The sequence below is a fragment of the Canis aureus genome, chromosome 2, assembly GCF_053574225.1.
Source record: "Canis aureus isolate CA01 chromosome 2, VMU_Caureus_v.1.0, whole genome shotgun sequence".
Lineage (NCBI taxonomy): Eukaryota > Metazoa > Chordata > Mammalia > Carnivora > Canidae > Canis > Canis aureus.
This window is the reverse complement of record NC_135612.1, coordinates 43,497,519-43,511,331: the sequence shown is the minus strand read 5'-3', so window position 1 is coordinate 43,511,331 and position 13,813 is coordinate 43,497,519. Positions and strand designations below refer to the sequence as shown.

Sequence of the window (13,813 nt, the reverse complement as noted above, 5' to 3'; positions counted from 1 at the left end):
GCAAACAGCTACCACAACAAAATGGTCCCTTGACTGAAAGAAGGAAGGTCAACTGCTCCCCGCCCCAGGAATCTTGACTGACTGACTCAAGAGGAAGAAGAAATGGTTTCATCCCAACAATGAGCAATGTGAAATGGCAGCGCTTTAGTTCCTGATGTCGAGATTTCTTGAGTTTGTCTATGTCCTCTCTTGCCCTGTGTCTCCTTCCTCAGATTTTCCTTTTGGAAACTACCATAGTACTTTCCAATAAGCACCCTCCTTTCCTACTATAATCAGCCAGAGTTTGTTTCTATTGCTGACCCCCGGAGAACGCAGCCAGAGGGTTCTTGGCAGCACTCAGCACAGGCCTGCATGGTCTGCTTAGGAAGTAAGTGTCCCTTGCCAAAGCAGGAACCAGAAGATGCCATAAACAGTACCGTGAGATCCCTCAGATGATGACTAGCATGCAGAAAACCCTTTGAAAAAGTCCTTAAACATCCTTAAGGACAAATGTAATACAAATGCAAAGCAGCAGCAATAAACACTGTAGAAACCACTCTGGAATGTGATTTTTCCGTAAGGGCTGAATTGTTTAGCAGCATTTCCATGTGGCAGTGCTGCTTTATGCCAGGCCTCTCACGTGCCAGGAGAGGCCAAAGTGCTTGGCAATTGGACCAAATATTCATATTCAGGCTAGGAAGGCAACTGTCTCATGGCTCCTGCCTCCCGTTGACATATGGCAGCTGCAGGCCCCGGTTCTATTAGCTCATCTATTGTACTATAGTTTTACAATCACTCTGGGCATGAAATACTTAATGATTTCCACTGACGGCTGGTCATGTTTCCTTACTAATTCCCTACACCAATCGGGGATGACAGAAGGTATCAACTCCCTCCTCGGGTATTTAAACTGTGAATAGTCATCTATATGCAGAAAGTGTGCCCACAAACTTTTGAGAACTTTGCTTACACAGAGCCCAGAGACAAATGCTGCAGAATCAGACGCAGAAGCAAATGCTGCAGGATCCGATGACATTAGGCAGCTTCTAAAAGAAACTCATTAGCGTTTTGAGTTTTGGGTCTTTTTTTCCTTTTTTTTTTTTTTTGTTTTGTTTTGTTTTGTTCTGTTTTGTTTTGTTTTTAGGTTGAAGTTCTAGCAGTTGTCAATCAGGGACTGGCTTGGCACTTGCAGCAGAGACAGTATGTCAGAGTGGTTAGAAGTACCGCCTTTTAGTCTGAAAACTGTGAGTTTCAATTTCACTCCACTCTTACTATCTGAGTGACCTTGGGCAAGTTACTTAATCCTTCTGGGCCTCGGCTTCCCCTTTGGAGTGATTGTGACAAAAATAGAAACTATCTCATAGGGTTCTTTTGAGAATTAAACGTAACAACAAATGTGGTATGCTTAGTCCAGAGCTTACAGCACGGGGCACTGAATAAATGCTAATCATTCCTGCTTTTGTATTATTACTAGTACTACTAATAATAGCAATAAATGAACATGCTAGCAGCTTCCAGGGCTGGAATAGCAAGACCCAGGGACGTCTGACTCACCAAATCGAAGCAGCAGAGCTAATGCTGGTGCAGGAGGGATTGGCATCAGTCCCAGGGGCAGGAATCTGGGAAAATAGGGCAAAATGTTGTGTCTCAGTGTCTAAGTTCATCATCACCTGCAGTCAGCATCTCACCTTCATACTCCATCGGGGTTAGATCAGCAGAATCAGAGGCAGACCTCGAGAGATGGAAGGTGAGAATACATCTAGGTTTCAGGACTGGGCTTCAGACTCAGCAGAGAACAAAAGCAGGTGCCTGGGTGGGAGCAAGAAACAAGACAGCTGGGAAGGGCCACAGACTGATGCTCATGGAGCACCAGGTCTCTGGTCATCCTGCATGAACTGGAGCAGCAATTCCTCTTCAAACCCATCCAATCAGCAGAAGGCAGTGAGCTTGCAAGGAGCTGCCAAGATCGGCTCTCCAGCAGACTGAAGGCAGCACTGGAATGTGAGCTGTTCTTGATTGTAGGAATAAGGTCATCTTCCTGGACTAAAGGAAAGAATGAGATCAGCAATGTTAGGGAAATCACAGAACCCACTGGGATGGCACATTGCAGCAACTGCAGAGTGCTCTAGCAGGGAGCAGGCTGATCATCTGAAACAGGAGGAGTCACGGGCTCTGTCAAATCTCCAGCTCTGCAGCAGACAGAGCCAAAGGGTCCCAACCTCAGAGTCATCCTCAACAGAATCCTTTTGGATCTTGCCATGTACAGTGGTTCTCAGGGGGTATCAGAATCTGCACTTGAGCAAGATAGCCTTGGGATTCAAATGCACATTTCCATTCAAGAAGTTCTGCTAGGATTCCCTTATCAACTGGTAGAATTTAGCATGTGAGTTCAAACCTATTTTTGAACTCACTCCATTTTTGCTTTGAAAACAGACTGAAGTTGAAAGGTGCGGAAGGCATGAAGCATATCCCACATTTCAGAAATGATAAGCTTCTTATTGATCTGCCAGGGACTTTTGGCTCATAAGAATGTTCCCATGTAGCCAAAAGTAAGAGGGTCCTGGGCCAAGTGGAGATGGAGGTTTGGGGGGAAGCCAGTTAAGATATATGGGGAGTGGAACAGAAATTTGGAGCATGAGCACAGTAAGAATTAAGACTCTCCATCTGAAATTTTTAAGAGAGAGAGACAGAGACAGAGACTCTCCATGTGACCTGCTATGATTTCCTTCATTGTTTGATCATCTTGATTACTTGTTCTACTTCATCATTTGTAGGTTTGAGAAGATTGCACTCACTCAGCCATGCTAAGGTATACCAAGGAAAGGTGATTTTCTCTGGGTCGGAATTGTTCAGTGGGAGCTGTCGCAGGCACCAGGAACTGGTGACCAGGGAAGTTAGAGAGTGGGAATAGGAGAAAAGTAAAAGTGTGGGGGACCCTCCCACTTGTAGGCTTTCTTTCTTCAAAACTGTGTGTGGGGCAGCCTGGGTGGCTCAGCGGTTTAGCACTGCCTCCAGCCCAGGGCCTGATCCTGGAGACACTGGATCGAGTCCCACATCAGGCTCCCTACATGGAGCCTCCTTCTCCTTCTGCCTATGTCTCTGCCTCTCTCTGTGTGTGTCTCTCTCATGAATAAATAAATAAAATCTTTAAAAAAAAAAAAAAACCTGTGAGTGTATGCCTTTGTGTAGGCATGAATTTCATGAAGGTGCTTTGTCAGCAGTTAAAATATTTGCTGTCTGTGGCTTCCTTTGAGAATCCTCTAAAGGGAATGAACCCTTTCTCCCTATCTCCCCGCCTGTCAAATATAGAGACATACATATGCTCAAAGCTTGGCATACAGTTTAAGGGGGTTATGGAACTCCTATATCTTGTGGACCTCAAATTAAGAACCCACACCTGGCACCTTCCATACATTTTTATTTTTTCCTTGGATCTATAACTTAAGACCTTCACCAAACCATTGTCTAAATAAATAAGATGATAACCGGGTTGCTTCCCATTGGTGGGGATCAATGAGAACTAACACATCTTTGAAAGAATGAATGGTCCTACACCAGATGTGCTATTTAAGCTGGAAATAACCAGGGAGCTCATAATAAACACTAGTGACCAGGTCAAAGGCTGTGATTCAATTGATCTGAGTGGAGTCCAAGCACCCACGTTTTTTTTTAAGATTTTATTTATTCCAGAGAGAGAGACAGAGAGTACTCGGAGGGAGGAGCAGAGGGAGAGGGACAAGCAGGCTCTAAGTCCAGCAGGAGCCAAAGACAGGGCTCAACCTGGGGCTCAATTCCAGGACCCTGAGATCATGACCTGAGCCAAAACCAAGAGCCAGACACCTCATCAACTGAGCCATCCAGATGCCCCCTTCCCACAAGTATTTGTATTTCTTTAAAGCTCTCTAGGTGATTCTAAAGTGCATCCTGAGTTTAGAATCACTGATCCAGGGGGCTTTTGTCCGGAACTGAGTCTGGGGTAAGCAGTGATCACTACTCTGCTCTCCCCTGTCCCTCTCAGCTGCTTCGGTGTACAGGAAGCAGGTGTGCCCAAACCTGGGCAGTATGAGATGAATGTCTTCTATTCATATCCTTTCTCTCGTATACAATCCTGTTTCTGTCCTAAGCACAAAACCTGGAACATATGTACACACACACACACACACACACACACACACACACACATATAAAATCCAAGGTTAAGAAACACCTGCCAATAAACTGTGAATCTTCACCTCTGTCATCCCTCCTCCATCAATGACAAAGGTCTTTCACAAACAGGGTGGGGACATTGCCTCTGACCTCACTCACAGAGCCTTTCACCACTTGTGGGTGTGAAAACTCAGGTGAGCCACTTGGTGTTTAGTAAACATAAGTATCTCCAAGCTACTTGCCTGGAAGTCAACCTCTGATCCATGTGTGCATATCATTTTCATATACATTTGAAGGGGTGGATTTTTCCAGTCAACTCATAAAGTAAGTTACATCTTTGAAAATCACTAAGCAGCAAATTTAAAGCTTGTGGGTATTGGCAACAAATGTGATGAATTACCTAATTGGCAGTCTTGAAGCTCCACTTGGAAACATTCATTACTTCAAATGGCTTTACAACACACTCTTCATTTTTGGTTTTCAAGGATAGAGAGATACATGGTTGCCACACCTTGGTGGCTGGTTAGTGTCTGGCTTGTCCTCTAGAAGGTATGTATCAGCCACTGTTTGGTTACAGAATCTGTAGAAACAGTGCCTCAGCAAATAAGGTTTCCTTCAAGGAAACATTAATCTCACACCCCAACCCACCATGTCCGATTTTAAAAAACTTCTGACACTAGGGCCACCTGGGTGGCTCAGTGGGTTGAGCATCTGACTCTTGATTTCAGCCCAGGTTACAACCTCAGGATCTCAGGATCATGATATCAAGCACCACATTGGGCTCTGTGCTGAGCTTTTAGCCTGCTTAATATCCCCCCTCACTCTCTTCCTGCCCTTCTTCCTCTTTGAAAAAACCTGACCCCAACTCAAAATTTGTGATAATCAATTAACTTTCTTTATTAACAATAATTGGACTACCTCTCTCCATGCTAGCCTAAGTGCAATGAATATATGAAATGGATTATTTCAAATCTGCTAATGAGACTCAAAGTATATTGGGCCCAATGCAACTGAGAGTTCTTCATTGTTTCCCAAAGTAATCCATGATGGTGTGGCTTGAGGTACAAAATCAAGGTTGTAAGCTGGTCTCATTATACCATTGAAAAGCAGTGTCCTGTGATGCTCAGGTTTGTGAGAGCAATTAGACACTACAATTTGAGCACACAGCTTGGATTACTACCTGGGATCCTTATTCCATATATTTGTGGGAAATGGCCTAGTTGAGAACATGTTTAAAACACATACAAGGGCACCTGGGTGGCCCAGTTGGTTGAGCATCTGCCTCCAGCTAAGGTCATGATCCCAGGGTCCTGGAATAGAGTCCTGCATCAAGCTCCCTGCTCCATGGGGGTCTGTCTGCTTCTCCATCTGCCCCTCTCCCCTGCTTGTGTTCTCTCTCTCTCTCTCTCTCATTCTCTCAAATAAATAAATAATTTATATATTATATAATAATAAAATATTTTTTAAATAAAAAAATAAAACACACACAAATCCAGTCATTCAAAATTCTAAAATTCTTCACAGGGCACAAGTGACATTTGAAGCTCCCTCTAAAGATTACAATTACAAATGTGATTTTATTTATTTTTTATTTATTTTTTTAAGATTTCCTTTTTTAATTTTTTTTATTCATAGAGATGCAGAGAGAGAGAGAGAGACAGAGACAGAGACAGAGACAGAGACGCAGGCTCCATGCAGAGAGCCTGACGTGGGACTCGATCCAGGGTCTCCGGGATCATGCCCCGGGCTGCAGGCAGCACTAAACCGCTGCGCCACTGGGGCTGCCCACAAATGTGATTTTATTCTGAGCTAATAAAACATACTTCTCAGCATCTTAACGGGACCTTTTTTCTTTCCCCTAGAAGCAAGAAATGACAGAAATGAAATCATTGGCTACTGTTGCATGAAATAAGGTAGTTCACAGAGAACACCTACATGTTCTCCCTGGATCTTAATTGTGACTAGACCAACTTTGAGGAAACTGAAGCTTAAGAAATGCAAATAGCTTGTCCATGGTCATGCCTTCAGGAAGCAGCAGAGCCAGGGCTCAGAAGCAGGCTTTTCATACTCAAACCCTGTCTCCACCACCATCATCTTATGAACAACGAGGGCCCCGACTCACTGGACGCCTATTGTATACTAGGCACCTCAAGGAATGCTCCATTTAACACAAGAAATGCACAGACAGCAAAGAAGGCATTTAACATGTAAAGCCCAGAGAACTTAGTCCCTTCCTCAATTTTACTGAGGAAGTGCTAGTAGTAATAGTAGTAGTAGTAGAAAGCTTTGCCCCTGTGGCCTTCACAATGAGGCAGAAAATCTGCATTCCACGTGCCTCTGAACATCCATCACATAATATGCCCCACTCAGCAGCTTGTAGCCCTGGAGCCAATGCCAAAGGCCAAGGGGTCTAGCCATCTTGACTGAGATGTGGGGAGCTGGAAGTCTTCCCTGCCTTGCCTGATACTGTGCTCCCTTGTAACCTAAGTGGTCCAAAGGACACAGAGAAGTTGACACTTGGAATACATGAAAGGATTTATCATGTTTATACTGTTATGCTTTAGTTACCCCGTTTGCCTGGGATCTACTTGACCCTTGAAAAAAACCTGAGAGGGCTTCATGAGCCTTGGAATCTAACAGATGGAGAGAGTCCACTGAGTGCGGAGGTGCAGGAGCAGGTACAAGCAATAGTCTTCCGATACGCTAGCAGAAGCCAATATGAAAATGTACAGGAGGAAAGAAAAATCCCATTTATGTCAAAATAGCATATTGAATAAACTGCACTAGAAATCTGCAAGACCCACATGAAGAAAAAGATAAAATTTTATTGAAGAACACATAAGCTCTTGGATGTGAAAACTTAATATTTATAATTCTAATTCTCTACAACTTAACTGATAAATTCAAACTTTTTCCAACATTATTCCAATTAAATATCTAGATTTTTTTATGGAAACCTGAAAAGTTAGTCTTACATATCTTCAGAAAGATAAAATACATAAAAATAGCCAAAGTAAAATGTGAAGAGAATAGAAATGAGGTATTATGTGCTCCACTAATAATAAAAAATTACTCTAGAAAAACCTAAAATGAACAAAAACGTTTTGATGCAGGGACAATGGGTCAGTACAAGAGAGAGTAATTAAAAAAAAAAAAGACCGATGGATTTATGTCAATTCATTATGTGATAAAATGAATATTCCATATAGTGGGAAAAGGAAATAATAAATTACAATAAATTATGTTGGAGGAATTAGCTATCTCTTTGGGGAGAAATGAATACTTTTCTTTACAACAAACTCAGATTTAAGGAGCTTAAGGTAAAATAATTAACAAAAGGAGAAAATATAGGTAAAGTTTTCATAATCATGGTAAAGGGAGAACCTTCAAAAAAAAAAAAGCAAGAAAGATGAACTGCCATTTTGTAGAACAGAATAGAATGAAAATATGTTCACTCTCACTCATATTCAGAAAAAGGTACATTTAAGCCCCAATGAAATACCACTTTCCACCCAACTGATTGGCAAAAATTTTAGGCTTTTTTTATCCAATGTTGGCAAGATAAAAAGTGATTCCATGCACTGATGATGAGGGTACAATCTTTGGGGAGGGTAGTTTGGCAATATCTACTTAAATTTAAAATGACATGTCCTTTGACCCAGCAATAACACTGTCGGGTTTCTACCTTAGGGGAAATAATTACGCAGAGACTTACAGAAGGGTGTGTGCAAAATTACTATTAAGAGTTCCAAAGCAAAGGGAACATAAATGCCTATTAGTGGGCTGTGATTATACAAACAATGGTGTAGTCACACCATGAAATCTTAGGTTATTCATAAAAACTCTGAGGCAGACCTTTACGTCCTGATTAAACAGGCTTCAACATAGTTGGAAATGAAGAAAACCCAGGTACAGAGCCCATAACTAGAGTATGATTTTATGTGCTTGTGCATACCTGTGTAAAACAAACATATAAAACTACATAAACGCACATATGCTTGCAAAAGTAAATACTAAGCTGGGAATAGTGACTATGGCTTCAGACCAGAGAGGAAAGGTCTGAATGGGATCAAAACAGGAGCATGGAACTCTACTCCACTCACATGCTTTCTGCTGGAGTCCACTGGAAAACAGTCTTGATTCATAAAGTGATGTTTTTAGAGTTTTTATCATTTACAGTGTAATAACGCTTTATAATTTACACTGGTAATTTTATTTTTGAAATCAATTAGAAATCCTCATAAGCCCCCAAATATTTGCAAGAAGGTGTCTTATGAAATCCATACGTGGCATTTTGTTAAGAGCAGACCCCTGTGGGGTAAAAGGATAGTTGTAAAGGACAACTAGATAGAACAGATGATGTTTGGTCACAGATGAGCTCTTCCTATCGATTCTGCATTCAATATGGATCTAACTATGTTTATTTAAGATCCTTAATTGTTACTTATCTTACTTGTCTTGGTTTTATGTTTGCCTGTTCAGTTTCAGTAATGGAACTATAATCTACCATCAGTTCATTTGCAGGAAACACCTCCTTTCTCTGCTCATTTCTATCGCTATCACCATTCAACTACATTACCTATGCAAGAACCCTGCAGGAAGAAGGCAGGACCTTTCTGCTATTCAAAATAATTTATCTGTAGCAAAAAGTTCAGTGTTCCTTAAAAAAAAAAAAAAAAAGATTTTATTTATTTATTTAATAGAGAAAGTGAGAGCACAAGCTGGGGGAGCAGCAGAGGGAGAGGGAGAAACAGGCTCCCCACTGAGCAGGGAATCCAATTCAGGGCTAGATCCATCCCAGGATCCCGGGATCCCAGGATCCCAGGATCCCAGAATCATGACCTGAGCTGAAGGCAGATGCTTAACCAACCGAGCCACCCAGGTGCCCCAAGTCTGGTGTTCTTACGGGAACTTCTCTCTCTCCACAAATGGGAGGATCAAACAAATTTGTCCATGGCATTTCCTTTATTGGTCATATTTTGGGCTTGTTTTGTTGTTGTTTCCTAGTCCTAGGTCAGTTGTCTATTTCCCCATATGCTTTCTCCCTTCAAACTTTCCTTCCAGAAAAAAACAAAAAAAGTTCATTTCAGTTATTTCCTCTCCAGCTGCCACCAATCATTTTTGGAAGAAGGTAGAGGATCACTTTAGGCTGGTGGAGAAACAGATACTGCAGCACAGTGCTAATCATTTCCAGGAGAGTATGGTAACATAGAGGGGAACCCCTCAACGTCAATATCATGCAAACTGTGCTGGTAGGGAACCCCACCTGGGAGTGGTGAACAACTCTTCTTTCCTCATATCAAAATAAGTTAATCATTTTTCCTTCTTCCTTTCTCTTCCATCCTTCTTCCCTTCCCTCCTTTCTCTTCTCCCCCTAACATGATACTGAAGAGTAATGTTACAAATGGAATGCCTTGGGTTTGACCTTGGCCCTGTCACTTAGTGACAATGGAAAGTGAACCAAGGCACTCCATTTTCTGAACTTTGGTTCCCTGTCTGTAAGCTTGAATCTCTATCCCAAAATGCCCCCTCACAGGAAATGTTGTAAGGTTAAAGGGATTACACATGTTGAGCCCCTATGCTGATATTCAGTGAATGTTTGGTAAGGTGAGGTCCTTATTTTTCCTAGAGATCTTTGCTTTGATCTTGATTTCCAACTCAGGTAGCACATGAGTTTCAAACATCAGCAAGCATATAGGTGCAGCCTCCAAATAAAAATCAAGGTATGAGTGAGCACAAATTAGAGTTACCATATAAAAACAGTGAGGCAAAAACAAGAGGAATGAGTCTACTCTTCAAAAAGATAAGGAATGTATGTTGGTACTTATGCAGCATTTTAATTACCTTTTTAAGATCTGAAGGATCAGGAAAAATGAATTCTAATGCTGGAAAATGAAGAGTCACACAGGAGAACACTTCTTTGCCAGTGTTTATAACTAAAACTCTGAAAATTAAAAAAAAGGGGGGAGGAGGAAGGAGGAAGAAAAGAAGAATAGCAAGTATCTGAGCACTGCCTTAGGAAGGGAAGTCAAAACTTAAAAAGCAAGCCACCTTGAGTTTCTGGAGGGTTTTCTTTTACCTCCCTACTTGGAACCAAGGATGACCCCACTGAAGTATAAAGCAGCCATGGGCAGCAAAAATATCATAGGGCTCCCCTATCTTGTAGTCAGAGAACCAAGAACCAGGGTTCCTGCAAGCAGGAGACTATGGGGGAAAAATCACTGTTGCTATTTTGGAATAATTTCAAACTTCCAGAAAATCTGCAAAGATAGTCTAGCATTCTCATGCACCCCTTACTCACTTTACCCCATTGTTACCAACTTACATTATCACAATCTATTTTTTAAGACTCAGCAACTATTCATTGGTACAATTGTCATGTGTTATTACATGTACATTACTATTCCACAATGCCAAACTTCATGTGGATTTACTAGTGTCCTTTTCTGTCCTGGGATACGATCCAAGGTACCATATTGCATTTAGTATCATGTCTGGGAGTTTCTCAGTCTTGTCTTGTCTTTACGGCCTTTAGAGTTTTGAGGAATGCTGATCAGATATTCTGTAGAATGTCCTTGACCTTGAGTTTCCCTGATCTTTTGCTCCTGCTTAGACTGGAGTTACGGGTTTGGGGGAAGAATATCAAAGGGAGGGATGTGCTGTTTTCATGACATCCTATAAGAGGACGATGTTACCAACGTAATGGTCACTGATAATGTCAATCTGGCTAATCTGTTTTCTGGGTTGGAAACAAATCACTAAGTCTGGTGCAAAGTCAAGGAGAGAAATTCACTTACTGGGAATTCAGCTATAAGGAGGATATGACTCTTCTCCATCTCTTTATTTATGTAATCATTTACTTGTATCAGTATGGATTCACCTAGATTTCTTTTTTTCTTTTTTCTCCCTTTTTTCTTCTGCCCTGCCCCAAGAGTGGCTCTGGTCCTGGAGCTGCAGTGAGATGGTCATATTGGCATTACCTAAAACCTAAGCAGAAAATTTGCCTTGCTGGCTGGAGGAAATGGAAGAGACCCCTGAAGTTTAGGGGCATCCACACCTTTTTCTCTTTTCCTTACTGTTTTGCCTTGAGAGTGATCCCAGTTGTACAACTTGTCAAGATCTGTGGCTGAAACTTCTAGGGAAATAGCAAATTTCTATCCAGAGGATTGAAGAAAGGGGCCCCTGGAAGCCATAAAAAAAAAAAATGGGACAAATACTGGAGAGGAAAGAAATGGAGATGAGTATCCCTTAATTCTGTGTATGAACTCACAGAAGTCTTGGGCTCATTCTGAGCTCCTCACATGGATAAAAGATCCAGAGCCAAACAGCAAAGGATCTGAGAACTGAATTGACATTGGAGCCACTGCCCAGAGAATGTGAGTCTTCAACAGTCTGAACATACCCAAGTTCACTGTCCCTTAAATGAAAACAGTTGACATTCTCCAGAGGATTTTAATATAATGTAATATTCAAAGTGTCTAAGATATAATCTAAGATTTCTAAACATATGAAAAACTAGAAAGTGTGCCTGATTCTCAAAGGAGTAGTCAGATGTTAAGTTCAAAATTACCCAGGTATTATTTTTTTCAAAGATCTTTAAACAACTATTATCTTTTTGATCTTTAAACAACAAAGAGACAGACATTCCTTATGAATGGAAAGATAGATGTTCTCATCAGGGAAACAGAAACTATTCCTTTAAATGAGTATTTTAGAGCTGAAAAATAAAATATCTGAAATAAAAGTTCACTGGATGATCTGAATAATACAATGAAGGTGACAGAGCAAAGAGTCTGTGAATTTGCAAACAGATCAATAGAATTTACCCAATTTCTACATCAGAGAGAGGGGGGAAAAAGTGAAAAACTTAGAGTCACAAGTTCCTATGGGACAATATCAAAAAGATCTAATATTTGGGGATCCCTGGGTGGCTCAGTGGCTTAGCGCCTGCCTTCAGCTCAGGGCGTGATCCTGGAATTCCGGAATCACATCCCACATGGGCTCCCTGCATGGAGCCTACTTCTCCCTCTGCCTGTGTCTCTGCCTCTCTCTTTCTCTCTCTCTCTCTGTGTCTCTCATGAATAAATAAATAAAATCTTTAAAAAAATCTAATATTCATATTTAAGTCTCAAAAGGAGGGGAGAAAGAGATTGGTGTGAAAAAAATCTGAAGACATAATAACAGAAAACATAAATTTGGTGCAACACATAAACATAAACAGTTCTTGTGTGGCAAGAACTCCACACAAAATGAATTCAAAGAAAACCAAACCCATCCACATTATATTCAAATTTATGAAAACCAAAGATAAAAATATTGAAAGCAAACAGAAAAAATAACCTGTTACATATATAGGAACAACAATTTGAAGGATGGCTTGGTTTCTCACTAGAAACCAAAGTTCTCCTAAGACAATGAAACATGTCAAGTGCAAAGAGAAAAGAACCTTCCACTCAGGATTCTATATGCAGCACACATGTCTTTTAGTAATGAAGAAGAAAACTAAAAGAATTCCTTGTAGCAGGCCTTCTCCAAAACAAATGCTAAAGAAAATTCTTCAACCTAGAATGTTCCCACGGGAACTTAGAACTTCAGAATAAAGGGGTGCCTGGGTGGCTCAGTCGGCTAAGTGTCTGCCTTTGGCTCAGATCATGATCCCAGGGTCCTGGGACCAACCCCCACATCGGGCATCCTGCTCAATGGGGAGTCTGCTTCTCCCTCTCCCTCTGCCCCTCTGTCTGCTAGTGCTTCCTCTCTAGCTCTCTCTCATGAATAAATAAAATCTTTAAGAAAAAAAAAGAAAGAACTTCAGAATAAAGAAAGAGCAAAACTGAAACAGAGGCACAAATCAAGCAAATAATAACATGATACACCTGACACCAACTATATCAGAGATTACATTGTATGTGATGGTCTAAACACACAAATTAAATGATGAAGATTGTCAGATTAGATTCTTTATTTTTTAATATGGTATATGCTGCCATATTAATGCTAGCGGAACTTGGATACTCATAAAAATGTATGCACAATAAAAATGGGATTTTATCTGTGAATGAAGTGGGTCACCATATAATTATCAGGTGCTTAGTCGCAGAATAGTTTTTGTTTTAATATCCTCCTTTTTCAAGGTTTGGCTGAGAGAGCTCTGCTCTATAGCAAATATGGCCAGGCCCACTTAAGCCAGTCGAACGGCTCTAGATTGACCACATAACAGCCATTTGCTACAGAGCTATGATTTTGTTTAGCCCCCAGAGAAAAATCACCGATCTGAGCGAACTGTAGGTCTCCTTTCTTTTTGCCCATTAATGACCTATGGGTGCACAGATTGAGTCAGTTTGCGCCAACACCATATAAGAAGTCTATTTGGGGGCATGTAGGAAATATATTTTCTTTCTGAGAGGAGAGAGGAAGAAAAGAAAAAAAAATCACTTTTTTTTTTTCCTTTGGTGAGCATGGACTCCCTCTACTTTATTATTTAAATTCTATTTTGAGATAATTAGAGCTGGGCAGCCCCGGTGGCCCAGCGGTTTAGCGCCACCTTCAGCCTGGGGTGTGATCCTGGAGACCCTGGATCGAGTCCCATGTCAGGCTCCCTGCATGGAGCCTGCTTCTCCCTCTGCCTGTGTCTCTGCATCTGTGTGTGTGTGTGTGTCTCATGAATAAATAAATAAAATCTTTAAAA

The 13,813-nt window shown here is 41.2% G+C and overlaps 1 long non-coding RNA gene across 22 annotated transcripts in view; it reads right to left on the bottom strand.

Annotated features, from left to right (window-relative positions):
- The window catches only part of LOC144296887 (uncharacterized), a 58,186-nt gene that overhangs the window by 42,417 nt on the left and 1,956 nt on the right, over nt 1-13,813 (bottom strand). For 18 of the 22 annotated variants that reach the window (XR_013363826.1, XR_013363837.1, XR_013363815.1 and 15 more), the window contains 4 exons: nt 10,926-11,115; nt 9,973-10,072; nt 4,529-4,708; nt 1,534-2,022 (listed from right to left, as the gene is read on the bottom strand). This is a non-coding gene — a long non-coding RNA (uncharacterized LOC144296887). The remainder of the gene's footprint in view (nt 1-1,533; nt 2,023-4,528; nt 4,709-9,972; nt 10,073-10,925; nt 11,116-13,813) is intronic. The other 4 variants (XR_013363828.1, XR_013363817.1, XR_013363814.1 and 1 more) reach the window with 4 other exon arrangements.